At 41.8% G+C, this 14,161-nt stretch overlaps 3 non-coding genes across 3 annotated transcripts; all 3 read right to left on the bottom strand.

Moving 5' to 3' along the window:
• Positions 1–472: 472 nt before the first annotated feature.
• On the bottom strand, positions 473–545 carry trnar-ucu (transfer RNA arginine (anticodon UCU)). The gene has a single exon. It is a non-coding gene; the product is annotated as a tRNA-Arg (tRNA).
• Positions 546–3,742: 3,197 nt separating this feature from the next.
• trnar-ucu (transfer RNA arginine (anticodon UCU)) lies at positions 3,743–3,815 on the bottom strand. The gene has a single exon. It is a non-coding gene; the product is annotated as a tRNA-Arg (tRNA).
• An 809-nt stretch (positions 3,816–4,624) lies between these two features.
• Positions 4,625–4,697, bottom strand: trnar-ucu (transfer RNA arginine (anticodon UCU)). The gene has a single exon. It is a non-coding gene; the product is annotated as a tRNA-Arg (tRNA).
• Positions 4,698–14,161: the final 9,464 nt, after the last annotated feature.

Here is a 14,161-nt window from a genome sequence, read left to right as displayed (position 1 = left end):
TACACTTCAAAGTAAAAGTTTTGCCTTACCATTGAAACCAACACATTTGAAAAGCTGCAGCTTTTAAACTGAAGGCGAATGGTTTCCATTTCTGGTTTTGTTTGCCTCCATCATAGCTTCACAATTGTTTAGCAAGTGATCGGTAAGAGTTTGCAAAAACTTGGTGCTTTCTGTAGAAACTACAGTCAACTGTGACCCACTCTGCTAGTGACCGAATCACTTGCAAGGATGTTTTTGGTGCAGCACTATATGTTTCTTTGTAACTAGTTTCAAATATCCACAGCAAGCAACTTTCTACAACTACTTTCACAACCAGCACCTGAAAACACATTTGTCACCAACCAGATAGCCACTGTGCGAACTCCTCACATACTGGAGCAGTGCTTTAAAGCTAGCTGGACAAGCTGAAATTTAAACTCTTAACCTGCAATTACAAGTGGCTATCTAAAAGAGTGGCTGTAATGCATTGGGACACCCCAGGTGGGACTCGAACCCACAATCCCTGGCTTAGAAGGCCAGTGCCTTATCCATTAGGCCACTGGGGCGGCGTTTGAGCAGTTCTGTAGGCAAAATTATCTGTTTTCACCGGCCATGTCCATTCCTTTATGACCACAGTGTACCAATATCTGATGGCATTATCTGATGGCTGCTTGCAGCAGGATAACTCACCATGTCATCTCAAACTGGTTTCTTCAACATGGCAAAGAGTTCACTGTACTCAAATGGCCTCCACAGTCACCAGATCTCAATCCAATAGAGCACCTCTAGGATTTGGTGGAACATTTGTGTGATGTTGTCACATCAGCATCGACCAAAATCTCTGAGGAATGTTTCCAGCACTAGTTGAATCTGTGTCATGAAGAATTAAAGCAGATCTGACGGAAAGAGGGGGTCCAACCTGGTACTACCAAGGTGCACCTAATTAAACATCTGTGAGTGTTGATATAAAGTTATGTTACAGTTACATTTTTATGAGTCTGGATCCTAATGGATGATTCTGGAATATTTAAAAGTTATTCACTGTTGTTATTTCTCTGAAGAAAACTAAAAGATCTACAGAAACAAATAATCATGATGTCATGTTTTTTTTCTCTAATTAACCAATATTATCAAATTAATCCCTTTAAAACTCCCAGTAATGAGCACACAGGTTGCCACAAATTTGGACATTAAATAATTTCATTTACTAACTTCTTGTTAACATCTCCTGTTTGAATCACTTCTTTTTGCAATCATGAGCAACTAAAACATAATTAGAAAAAGAGACATTTGCTCTAAGGGATACTAATTTATTTTTTAATAGTAGAAAGTCTTAAACATCCAGCTGTGTATGTTCCTGAGCAACATTATTCTTTTTTATGTTTATTACTCTGAAAATAACCAACAGGTTTCCCTTTGAATCCAGCCCAGAAAAAGATGGAAAGCAGGGGCAGCAGAGGCCGACAGGCTGCTTGTTTGTTTACAGTACTTACACCGACATCTCTGCATTAATGTGCCAATGATTTACTGGTGTTAAAATGCCGCGCGGTGCACCTTCACCCTCGCTCAGTCACTTTTATCACCATTAATCTCACTCCTCCCGGCTGCACTTGGCTAAATGTTTTCTGGCCTTCATTTGCCCGAGCTCCTCCCCCATCAATCACAATTATCAGCCATGATTGATGAAGCCGTCAAGGAAGCGAGACGTAGCGCTTTACGAGGTCGATGACTTTGAGCATAACTGTCAGAACTTGGCTTTAATTTCATCAGAAGTTTGTGTTTGTGTGTTAAAGCATGAGTTTGGACTGGTGTAAATCTCATTTAACTGGCTAAGCTGGTGAACCACAGAAAACGACGGGAAGGCCAAGTGAGAATTAAAGCTCAATATAAAGGTTAAATGGCTGTTTCACCTCTGGGCCAAACGCCGCATACTCGGGCAGAGCGAGCAGCATGACATGATTTATGAGTCTGAATCTAGGAGTTATAGCTAATTAACTGATGGCACTGACACTGTCAAGGTTGCTGGTTTGAATCCCATTGCGTAGAACAAAGTGGGATAGCAGTGTGTTCGAATAGGAAGGATCTCCTCACAGAGAACGTTTCTCAACTGTGTTTATCTGATATTTTATCCAAAGGCCCATCAAAGAGATCACGTTCATCAACATTGCTGTAGTTTGAATGTGATCATCTGCACTCATTTTAAAATTAGGTGCCAACTCTTACATTGAACTGTTTAATTCAACTCTTCCTCTACTTCTTCTTTTGGATGGCCCCTTTATGAGTCTGACTCCATCTCACCCTATCCCGCATCTGGTATGGAAATTCTTGGCAATTTAGCAATTCAATCATGGCAAAGATTTTTACACCGGCTGCGGTTCCTGACACAACCCTTCCCTTTTATCCTGGCTTGGCACCAACAGTAGGAGTACATTGGTTTGAGACCCTCCCACCTATGGCTGTGTTACCATTTCAGGCCAACACGGATTCAAACTTGCTGTGTACTGTAGGTGCACATCTAACGTGGTGGGCAGGGATAGCTCAGTAGGTAGAGTGGTGGCCCCATGATCGAAGGTTGGGGGTTCGACTCCACTGAACGGCTACCCTGAGGTGCTCCTGAGCAAGGTACTGTCCCTACACACTGCTCCCCGGGCGCTGCCCACTGGGTGAATGGGTTAAATGCAAAGGAACTATTTCCCTATGGGGACTAACACACACATGGTGTGTTTTTGTTGAAAATTCCCTCTCAAAGACGCACAATGACCAAATTAAGACAAAATCAAGCGATGATGAGCTTATCCTGATGTTTCTAAACAAAAAGAAAAGAAACTGAGATTCTGGTTCATCCAATTCTCAGTAGAAACCAGGAGCAGGGAAAATTTGATTTGATCCCGGTGTTGAAGCTTTATCGTGATCGATTTTCAGGATGTCAGTGGGGCAGTTTGACGTGTGTTGGCAGAGTTGGAATCACATCTGAGGAGGCAGAAAAATCATTTCAGAGATGCATCTATCTGTGTGTCTGAGGTAATGTAGTAATATTTTACTATTTCCATATCATTGTATATTTAAGCTGGTGCACATTTTGAGGTACAAATGCTTTGATCTGATTGGTCAGATCTGTTTATTTGGGTCTGAAAAAATAATCAAGCTTGGTAATCACATGGGCATTTCCTTTGAAAAAATGAGCAAAAAAAATAAATTAAATCAAATCCTGTAAATACAGGCTTCAGTTATCCAGCTTAATATGCTATGCAGACCAAAACGGCACCAAACAAATCGCGTGTGTCATGTGTACTATTTCCACATGCTCTGTCTAGTATGTGTAACAGCTCAGGCTGGTGCTGGCAGTGCAGTGGTGTAGAAGGTGTTTTCTTTGCCTGCTTTTGGGGCCTTAACACCAACTGAGCATCATTTAAACAGCATAGTCTACCTGAGTGTTTTTGCTGACCATGTTCATCCCTTTATGACCACAGTGTACCATCTTCTGGTAACACACCATGTCACAAAGCTCAGAGTTCACTGTACTCAAACGGCCTCCGCAGTCACCAGCTCTAAATCCAATAGAGTACCTTTAGGATTTGGTGAAATTAATCGAGATTTGAAGCCTAAATGGTACCCAAGCAGGTATTAGCAATGACATGTACAGTGAGTGTATATGTGAACAATTTCCATTCCAACAAGAACAGAAAGCTGGCTATTCTAGGAGAGAGTGACTCCATTGGCCAATGGATCATGGTCTAAGCCTGTTTCTGAACATATCTGAAATCACCCCAGGTGGGACTCGAACCCACAATCCCTGACTCAGAAGGCCAGTGCCCTAACCATTAGGCCACTGGGGCTGCACTTAAACAGCGCAGGTTACAGTCAGCAGTCAATAATCAGTGATTATGATTGGTTTCTTGAACATGACACTGAGTTCACTGTACTCAAATGGCCTCCTCAGTCACTAGAACTTAATCCATCACAGCACATTTGGGATTTGGTGGAACAGGAGATTCACATCATCAGTGTTTTGATGTGACACGAAAAAACATTGTCCAATCTGCTCCAACCTCTATTTGATAACAGTCCTGGTCTGAAGACATCTAAATGCCAATATTAAATTATAGGATCACAGAGTGACAAATGGTGGTATAGCAACGTTTGACTGAAACTGATGTCATTCTACACTTCAAAGTAAAAGTTTTGCCTTACCATTGAAACCAACACATTTGAAAAGCTGCAGCTTTTAAACTGAAGGCGAATGGTTTCCATTTCTGGTTTTGTTTGCCTCCATCATAGCTTCACAATTGTTTAGCAAGTGATCGGTAAGAGTTTGCAAAAACTTGGTGCTTTCTGTAGATACTACAGTCAACTGTGACCCACTCTGCTAGTGACCGAATCACTTGCAAGGATGTTTTTGGTGCAGCACTATATGTTTCTTTGTAACTAGTTTCAAATATCCACAGCAAGCAACTTTCTACAACTACTTTCACAACCAGCACCTGAAAACACATTTGTCACCAACCAGATAGCCACTGTGCGAACTCCTCACATACTGGAGCAGTGCTTTAAAGCTAGCTGGACAAGCTGAAATTTAAACTCTTAACCTGCAATTACAAGTGGCTATCTAAAAGATCTAATAGATAGTGGCTGACATATCTGAAATCACCCCAGGTGGGACTCGAACCCACAATCCCTGACTCAGAAGGCCAGTGCCCTAACCATTAGGCCACTGGGGCTGCACTTAAACAGCGCAGGTTACAGTCAGCAGTCAATAATCAGTGATTATGATTGGTTTCTTGAACATGACACTGAGTTCACTGTACTCAAATGGCCTCCTCAGTCACTAGAACTTAATCCATCACAGCACATTTGGGATTTGGTGGAACAGGAGATTCACATCATAGATGTTCAGCAGACAAATCTGCAACAAGTGTGTGAGGCTGTCATGTCAACATGAACAATACCTGTTGATTCTGTGCCAAGAGTTAAAGGAGTCCTGAAGGGAAAGGTCCAAATGGACACTAGCAAAGTAACTGGGTAAGGTAGGATGATCTGATATCCTCGTGTTGGTGTTGTTCCCAGACCATCATGAAAATGTTGTTCCAGGTTCAACATTGCAAGTGACCAATCACATTGTTGTGACGTTATTCCTTTGCGCGCCAAGCCATTCATGCATTTATGAAATTCCAATGTTGCAAGGACAATATCAATTCTGCTTACTGTTTATTAAAGGGTTACGGTTAGGGTCAGGGTCAGGGTCTGTTGATCGGTGGACAGAGGCGGTTTCACGCAGCTTTAGTACAGTTTTTTGTTTTACGCCGGTTTTTCCCGAAGTCGCAAAAGTATGACGTCACAACATTCTGATTGGTCACTTGCAATGTTGATCCTGGAACAACATTTAGTATGATGATCTGGGAACAACACCAACACGAGGATATCAGATCAACCGGGTAAGGTACATGTCCACATACCCCGTTTTCTGCAGTCGTAGCCCTCAGGTTACTTGAACCACTGGGTCTAAGCCTCAGTAAAAAGCACAAAGAAATCAATACAGGAGCTAATTTCCTTATTTCTAATTTCCTTGTTCCATTGGAGCAAAGTTTAATGTTCCACTTTGAGTCAAAACACCTAAATTAATTGTGCCATATTGCTAATAACTTTCCATCCTTATTAAAAAAAGCCCCTTCTTGAATGTCTTAGCTTCACTGAGCTGAGAGAAGCACGTTTATAGGGTCGATTCCTTCTGTGCACTCACACCATCTGCGGGTTTCAGCAAGGTGGATTAATTAGTTTTTATGCTAGTGTGGGTAACTGAGGACTCGTTTCACATCAAAACAGATAAAAATGTACGATAAAGAGGATCATTTGAGTTAAAGTATGTCTTTAATGGTTATTTGCGACCATTTATGTGAATTCACATTGGCACACATCGGCTTTCTGCACCTCATTTAAACAGAAATCTCGAACACTTGGATAAAACATTCAAACTGCAGCACCTGATTGACAAATGGTGTTTGTCATTGTTGTGACAGGTTTAAGTCATGTTATATTTTCTCACCTGTACACTGTTACCGGCAGATCTTCTCAATGTAACAAACCTGAAGACTTTAAATACAAACTCACTGCAAACAGCCAAAAACGCTGTCAGATTCACTGATTTGAAGCTGAAATTAAAATTTGATTAGCAGCCTGCAGCAGCAACTGTTTTCCCCAGATTGACCCTGTGGCCTTTCAGCGACAGGAAGTGCACTCCATCCCTCGCTGCGCCAATGTGAACGCTCTAACAGCTGCCGCAGTGAGGACTTGAGACAAACACGAGAGCTCATTATGATAATAGGAAAAGGCCGGGGAGATTTTCAGCAAGATTAAAAACAACTTGATTAACCCGCCTGTCAGTCACACGGCATCTGCTGTAAGCTACTCTGAGCGAAACTCGAGTCAAAGTATCTTCGGATAAAAACACGATGAACAAATCTCCTCCTGGATATGATGAGAAGTGTTTAACATTAACAGTTTTAAAACGCCGGCTGTTCTTCTACATGCTGACTTAACAGACACTAAAAGTCACTCTACAATCTATCACAAATACATCTTGTTTAGATCACTTAACACTCTTTATTCTACTTCTACTATTACATGTTTGTTGGCACGACTTACCACCACAAAACATAGATATAGAAGTGTGAAAAGAAGCACTTTTCTGCATCCTCAAACAGTAGCTTGCAAAGTACAAAAATCTCCTAACATATGTTTGTGCTTAATTGCAATGGACACTTCTGTATCCCTTATATGAAGACTGTCAGCAAACATGCATGTTGCACAGGTGTAGTTGGTCATACTTCATGTTTATAATGTTTCTACATTTGAGGGCCCTTAAGAATGTTATGACTGCTATTCATTGTCAGGCCCAGTGGCACTGGCATCTGCAACACATGTGCTGGAACCTGAACATGTGGAGGAACTTCTGCCTACAGCAGTTAGATCGTAGGGTCAAAGTGCAGTAAAGATGCGGAAAGCTTTTGGTGGAGGCAGTATGATGGTGTTTGCCACATCTCCCTCACTGGAAAACCAATGCTTGCCATCACTGGAGACAATCTCAGTGCAGACAGAATAGAATAGAATAGAATAGCTCTTTACTGCCATTGTACATATACAAGTAAATGCTGTGTGCTCCACCCGACTACTGTCCAAGAAATATAAATAACCACACGGATTAAAGGTACACAGTAAAACGAAACTGCACAGTGGCTTGAGTTTTGGGCAAAAGACTTCATCAAATATCGAGATGAGATTCTGCAACCAGTAGCAATCCCATATTTCCATAGTCTGGGATCGAGCTCTCTGACACACGACCTGAGAGATGCATTTGGACCTTAAGTTGATCCGTCTGCTGTTCGCTGAAGTCTCATCTGAAATGGTCTCAGTGCGACGGATGGCTGTCAAGAAGCCATTATTAACAAACATCATTTGTAAAGAAGTTAGGGGATAACAGGCAGTGGACCAAACCACTCGGTGCATTTTCTTTCTTTTCTTTTCCTTCTTTTTTCTTGTTCTTTTAGCACAAAATTGTTTCTGTACCTATGAATATATAATTTAGCTGTATATAGCTATATTTACACTGGCAACACAGTTTTTACTACAGGGGATCAGGACAACGTCATTTCTGTCCGTTGTTGCATGGACATGAAAATAAAGCTGGGGGAGGTCCCTGTGGTCACTCAGCCAGCATTCACTGTTTCCAGCTTCTCTAAAGGGTGAAATTGTTGCTTTCTCTCTATTCAGTCAAAATGTGCTCAGCTGCTGGAAACATGAAGAGATTCATTGAACTTCAAACTTATTCCAGACAAAGTTTTGGCTTTGACCTCAAACTGCTTAAACTGTCTTTCCTTCAAAGGTTGCAATATACAGTTTCTTAAGCCTCCTATTTTTCAAACCAGCCACGTAAGAGCACCCGCAAACCTTCCAAAAACAGGATTACTTCTTTGCATTGTGTCAGTCATTGTATTGACTTAGAAGTCTCAGCTCGATGAAGTGCAGCTCCTTGGTAATCCCCTCTGACGGCCGCAGAGAACCCGGGGCAGCGACGTATGCGCCGCTCTCAGAGTTTCGAGCTCTGCTGTTGTGACCCGACGGCAGCTTAGTGCTCACCATATGTTGTTGTGGTTGTCAGGAGCTGTTTTTGTGTGTGCGCGGAGGAGGGAAGATTAGCTGCGTGTGGTCGTTGTCACTCCGCAGATATCTGCACAGAGAGGGCACAAAAAGGAAACAGACAATGCAGGTTTATATTCATTAGAATGACAGCGGAGATTCCACCTCAGACTCCGATCTCATTAAGCTGTTTGTGTTTTATGTCTTTTAAGGAAGTTCCCTGTGGCTTCTTATTTGCTTTATCTACCAACACAGTTCAAATTACCCCTCAGCTCCCAACTTTTCAGGTTCTTGAAGACTTTTCACTCATCCAGTTACAAAACTTGACAGGGAGCCCTGGGCTAGAGTTTAAATACATGAGACTTCCCATCAGCTTCTCATCAACTATCTTCAAGAAACTAAAAGAAATGCAGTTGACTGACTACCATCACTTGACATGTTCCATCTTTCTTAACAATTCAGCAAAACTGAAAGTTAAAGTTCATCCAATTCTCTCTTTTAGTTCTTCCAAACTTAACCCAGAATTGAAAGGTCATGCTTTTGATCCAGTTTACTACATCCTGCCAGTGATATACTCTGATAAACAAAAATAGAAATTGTTAAACAGAAAAATTTTGGACTGTTTGACCTCCAAATTTGAAAAGGGAAAACCAATGTGTTTATAATGCAGGATTTATGGACCGGGATTGATATCTATCACACACACACACGCACGCATTGACTGTAGAAAAGATTCTGCAACCAGTAGCAATCCCATATTTCCATAATCTGGGATCGAACCAACCCAGGATTCAAATCATGAATACATAATGGGCTTGGATTTACAACATTATAAATGAAATGTGCTCCATTTGGGAGCAGCCGCACCCCCCACCCTTTCGACAGGTTGTGTGTGAGACTTTAAATTATCAAACTGTAAATTGTAAATTGTAAATTGTTATTGATCCCTTTACCCCTGGTCCTAAAGTGTATATTTATTGTCTTACTCTTCTTATATTTATCGTTTGTTTACTTGCACTGCTGTAACTGGAGCCTCATCGTCTCATCTCTCTAAATACTGGACTGTATGTAGCGGAGATGACGCTAGTTTACTTTGACTTCAGCAGCAAGCAGGTGCACTGAGGGCTCTCGCGCTCACTTTATAGAATTTCGAAAAAAACATTGGTGCAAATTATAAGTCTGTATCATAATGTCTGGTGTTTTCATGTTTGTTGGTTTGTTTTTATTTTGTTTTATTTGCGAGTTGGTTATTAGATGCTCCAGCCAGCCAGTGAATCCCCCGCTGCCCCGCCCTCTCCTCCCTGCACCGCAAGCAGCAGGCGCACCTCGCAAATGGAGGGCGCCCTTACTCCCAGCAAATGGGCGATAGAAAACCGATCGGCCATCCCCAAAATGCATGAGTACGAACAATTTTTATTTTTAATTTTTATTTTTTGCCAATGCCCGTGATGCCGCCCCCCGCACGATGTCGCCCATATCAAAAACTGCTACTGTCTGTGGCTTGACCAGCAAAGGGAAAACAGCAAACGTGGCCATGAAAAGTAAGTAAAAGTAAAGTAAAGTAAAGTAAAGTAAGCAAAAAAGAGGGTAAAAAACAAACAAACAAAAAACTAGATCCTACAAAGCAGGGCAATAAGCAGACTTCTGGACAGCAGTGGACAATTTTCACTACAAATAAGTTCCTTCTCTATTGTGACTCCTGTCTTCTCTTCACAGTTAGAGCCCACATGGTTGTTTCACATATTTTGATACTGTCCCCTGGTGACAGTAAATGGATTGTTACTCAAGTACTCATAGTGCTTTTTTCACTTTGACATGCACTCATCCTCCACTCACACATTCATATTTACTATCCTGCACACACCCACGCTCAAAAAGATGCATCTTTGGCAATTATGGGTTCAGTATCTTGCCCAATGACTCTTCAGCCCACCTTACTGCAAGGTTAGTAGATGACGAACTCTACCTCCAGATTCACAGCTTATGTTTATGCCCTAGATTTCATTTCCAACATTGTGGATACATCCTTTTGAATAAAGTTAACTCTAGGTACATCAAAGCTGCAAAACCATCTGAAACCCTGTGCCGTAACCTGATGTGAACCCCCTCAGAAATGTAACTACCCATCACACTGAGGCAGCCCATTGCCACTACTCCTTCTGCCACCATTTATTTCACTGAGTGGGTGAAAGTGGATCAACTGAAGAGTGAAACCCCACTAAATGTGTGTTATTGTGGAGAAATTGCAGATAATTGCTGGACTCTTCCATAGGGTACATCGTAGGCTCTACATAGATTCAAGGCAAAAGAGTGAATTAAGCTCTAAGCGCCGAACAACTTGAGCATCTAAACCTAATGTGGAGCAGAGAAAGGGAACCAATCAGTATACACCTATAGCATGTAAACATGGCACCTACACTCTGAGGCAGTATCCAATATACAGTGTTGGTGAGTAACGGAGTACATGTACCGCCGTTACGTATTTAAAATACAAAATATGAGTAACTGTATTCCGTTGCATCCATCCATTTGCTTCCGCTTATCCTTTTCAGGGTCGCGGGGGGTGCTGGAGCCTATCCCAGCTGTCATAGGGCGAAAGGCGGGGTACACCCTGGACAGGTCGCCAGTCTGTCACAGGGCCAACACACAGGGACAGACAACCATTTGCACTCACATTCATTTGAACATTCACACCTAGTGACAATTTGGATTATCCAATTAGATAACATGCAAACTCCACACAGAAAGACCCCGGCCTGGTGTTGGAATTGAACGCAGGACCTTCTTGCTGTGCGGCAACAGTGCTAACCACCGTGCCACCGTACCGTTACAGTTACCGTTTAAAAAGGTGGTATTCAGAATACAGTTACTTTGTTGAAATAAATGGATTACACTGCGGTACTTTCCTGTTTCATATCTTAGGCTATGGTCTCTCTATTTTGGGTATCCACGCTGGAGGAAACCCAAATAAAACACGCATTAAGAGGCTCAAATGTCTGTATCTCAATCTCGTGGCCCATGTCACCCCTACTTGCGGCCTGCATAATGACGTGACGAAATATTTAAAAAAATTATTGTTCAAAAAATTATCTAATATGAAGGCAATAGGCAGAGTGTTACAGGCATAGCCCTACAGAATGTAGCCTCATGGGCAGTGTAGTCTGTGCTACAAGGAGAATGGAGGGAGGGAGAAAAAGTAGAGTTGAAAAGTAAGAGCTGTCACTGAGCAGATTATAAAAATAACCACTGCAGCCACAGAGAGTGCCTGACGAGCCCAGCTGTAAGTAAGCTATTAAGACTTGACTGCACACCGTGTTCGTGTTTTCCTCTGAAACAATAAGTTCTGTTGAAGCAGCCTTTCAACGCCTCTCTCGCTGTCTCTCGCTAGCAAAGTTGACCCAGACAACAAAGTAAAGCTATTTTTCAGCTACGAGCCCGACACAGAACCCGACGTATTAGCCAGAGGTCCCTTTACTACGGTTCGGAGCTGCAGACCTGTTTTATATATGCGCAGAATAGTTTTCTATACGAGATTGCTGCAAAAAGTGCAGCCTTACCTAATGTCCATCCTACTGTTACTCATTTTACATTAAGATTTAAAAATCTAGTCTCTGCAGGCTAAATACCGTAATTGTCGGGCTATAAGCCGCTACTTTTTGCACAAGCTTTGAACCCTGCAGCTTTTAGTCAGGTGCGGCTTTTCTATGGATTGTCCATGATTTTTGTCATATCGTAAGACGATTTGTTTTGTTTGTTCCGCTGTTGTACGGCGCTACGTTGCCTGGCGAAAGGATCGGGGTTCAAGAGTGGTATGTTGGTTACATGTCCGTCCGCCAGGCAACGTAGTGCCATACGAAGTAGCGCGAAAAACAAACTTCAAAGTAGCGCTACGCGTTCAGCTGGAGTCGTGGATGATGAGCGGCGATAAACTTGCGAAAAGCAAGTTATGCCCAACTCCACTGGTGGAATCTGACAGCGTGGAAAAGTGTGAAAACATCCATGATCACCAACGGATTTCGAAGGGCTGGACTGCTGCATGATGGAGAGGAGGACACCGCCACGGCCCTTCTGAGGGTGTTCGACTCTGACACTGACAACGAGGATTTCTTTGATTTTGAAAGTGACAACGAAGGAGAGAAGCAGAGAGTGGATGACGAAGCCATCCTGAGCCTGTTCGTTTCCGACACTGGAGGAGAGGACTTTGGTGGTTTTAGTGCGCAGGAAGAAGAGAAAGATGGTGGTGAATGACTGACTTTTCTTCTTGTTAAAGCCGTGTCACTGCACCTGAGCCTAAAAGGTAGTCTGAATCTATTTTTCTGGTGTGCTGTAGGTTACTGTTATGTACTACATTTGTTACTCGTTTATGAAGCACAGTACCTGTTTCCTACTTGTAATTACCGGTACTTGTACATATACCTAAAAAGTTATGCAAATATGTAACCTTAACTTGTTTTTCAAAATATTAATAAAAGTGATGTCTCCAAACAGCCATCTCTTTCCTGACAATTCGCTTTGTGCATATTCTCTTACATATGATAAGTCAACATTGAAACACCTGTGGCTTTTGGTCAGGTGCGGCTAATGTATGTACAAACCAGGATTTTCCCCTGATTTTAGCTTGTGCGGCTAATATTCAGGTGCGCTTTGTAGTCCGGGAAATACGGTACCTACTTAAATGGATATAACCCCATTACAATAAAATGATAAAAATGGTAAATGGCTTGTATTTGTATAGCACTTTACTTAGTCCCTATGGACCCTAAAGCACTTTACACTACATTCAGTCATGCACCCATTCAAACACACATTCACACACTGGTGATGGCAAGCTACATTGTAGCCACAGCTGCTTAAGAAAAGCTTAAGTGCCATAAACATGTGTTTCTTCTATTGCCCTCTTTGGATTACTAAACATCCATGAGAAAATGACCCCTCTTGCTTGATTTTTGAACTCAGTAAACACTTTTCTGCAGAGGTTGTGATATCACTAGTCTTTCTAATTACAATATACCACATTAATTTAGCAAATTGTGACACCGTCAGAGTGAAACAGAAAATAAGGCAGGCTATGCTTTAGGGAAACCCCACCTTGTGACTGACATGTCACTTGTCTTTGTCTGTGTCAGTCAAATTTAGTTTAAGGTTTCAAGATGAAATTTTACCAAACACTGCATGCAGTCTTGGTGGATATTAGGGCTGCCACAAACGATTATTTTGATTAGTCGACTAATCAGATCATCATCCATTGGAGTAAAACGTACAGCTTATTGCACCAGCAGCATCTGCTCTTATGTAACTATCATTAGCTTACAGCTTGAAGTGTTTAAGGTATGTGCTAACTAAAAATAAAGACAAGATGATAGTTTATTAAATTTTAATGAAATTTGCAGATTGTTTGCTATCTAAAATATAACAGGACACAGGAGTATATTCTCGAGCATCTCACACTTCTGATGATCAGCTGTCTGCTTGACTATTCAGCTGTGTAAAAACTATAACTTTAATCTCAGCCAAACCGATTTACTCAGGAACAAATAAAATACTAAAAAAAAAAAAGCCAAACAATAACATTTTTAAGTTATCTAAGTGACTCATATATCATGTTTAACCTGAGTAGCGAAAGACGGCGGTGGGTTTGAAAACGAATTGCCGGGAGTCCGGTGTTCTCACGGCTCTAGTTAGCCTTGCCCCCGCCTAGCTAACGAGCTAGTGGGTAACAGACGTCTCTGAAAACGTCGGAGCGCTTTTGAAAATATGTGGTGTCTTGATAAACTGAGCAGATATTTGAGGTTTACACAGCTACATTCTCACCTGAAAATACGTTAAACGTTTGTTTTGTGACCCAGAAAGAATAATAAGAGTAATATTAAAACTAACCAGCTGCCGCCATTGTTGGAAACTGAGCTGGGCTGTGCTATGAATTCTGGGACACAGCTTCTTCTTCTTCGGGGTTTAACGGCAGCTGGCATCCTTGTACATGCAGTGCTGCCATCTTCTGTTTCAGTCCGTTATTACACTCTTAAATCCTACTACTTATTCCTGTGTCTTTTGT

This window comes from Pundamilia nyererei, unplaced genomic scaffold (genome assembly GCF_000239375.1).
Source record: "Pundamilia nyererei isolate P.nyererei 1_Seehausen unplaced genomic scaffold, PunNye1.0 scaffold00085, whole genome shotgun sequence".
In the NCBI taxonomy this organism is placed as follows: Eukaryota; Metazoa; Chordata; class Actinopteri; order Cichliformes; family Cichlidae; genus Pundamilia; species Pundamilia nyererei.
This window is presented reverse-complemented; position numbering and strand designations above follow the sequence as displayed.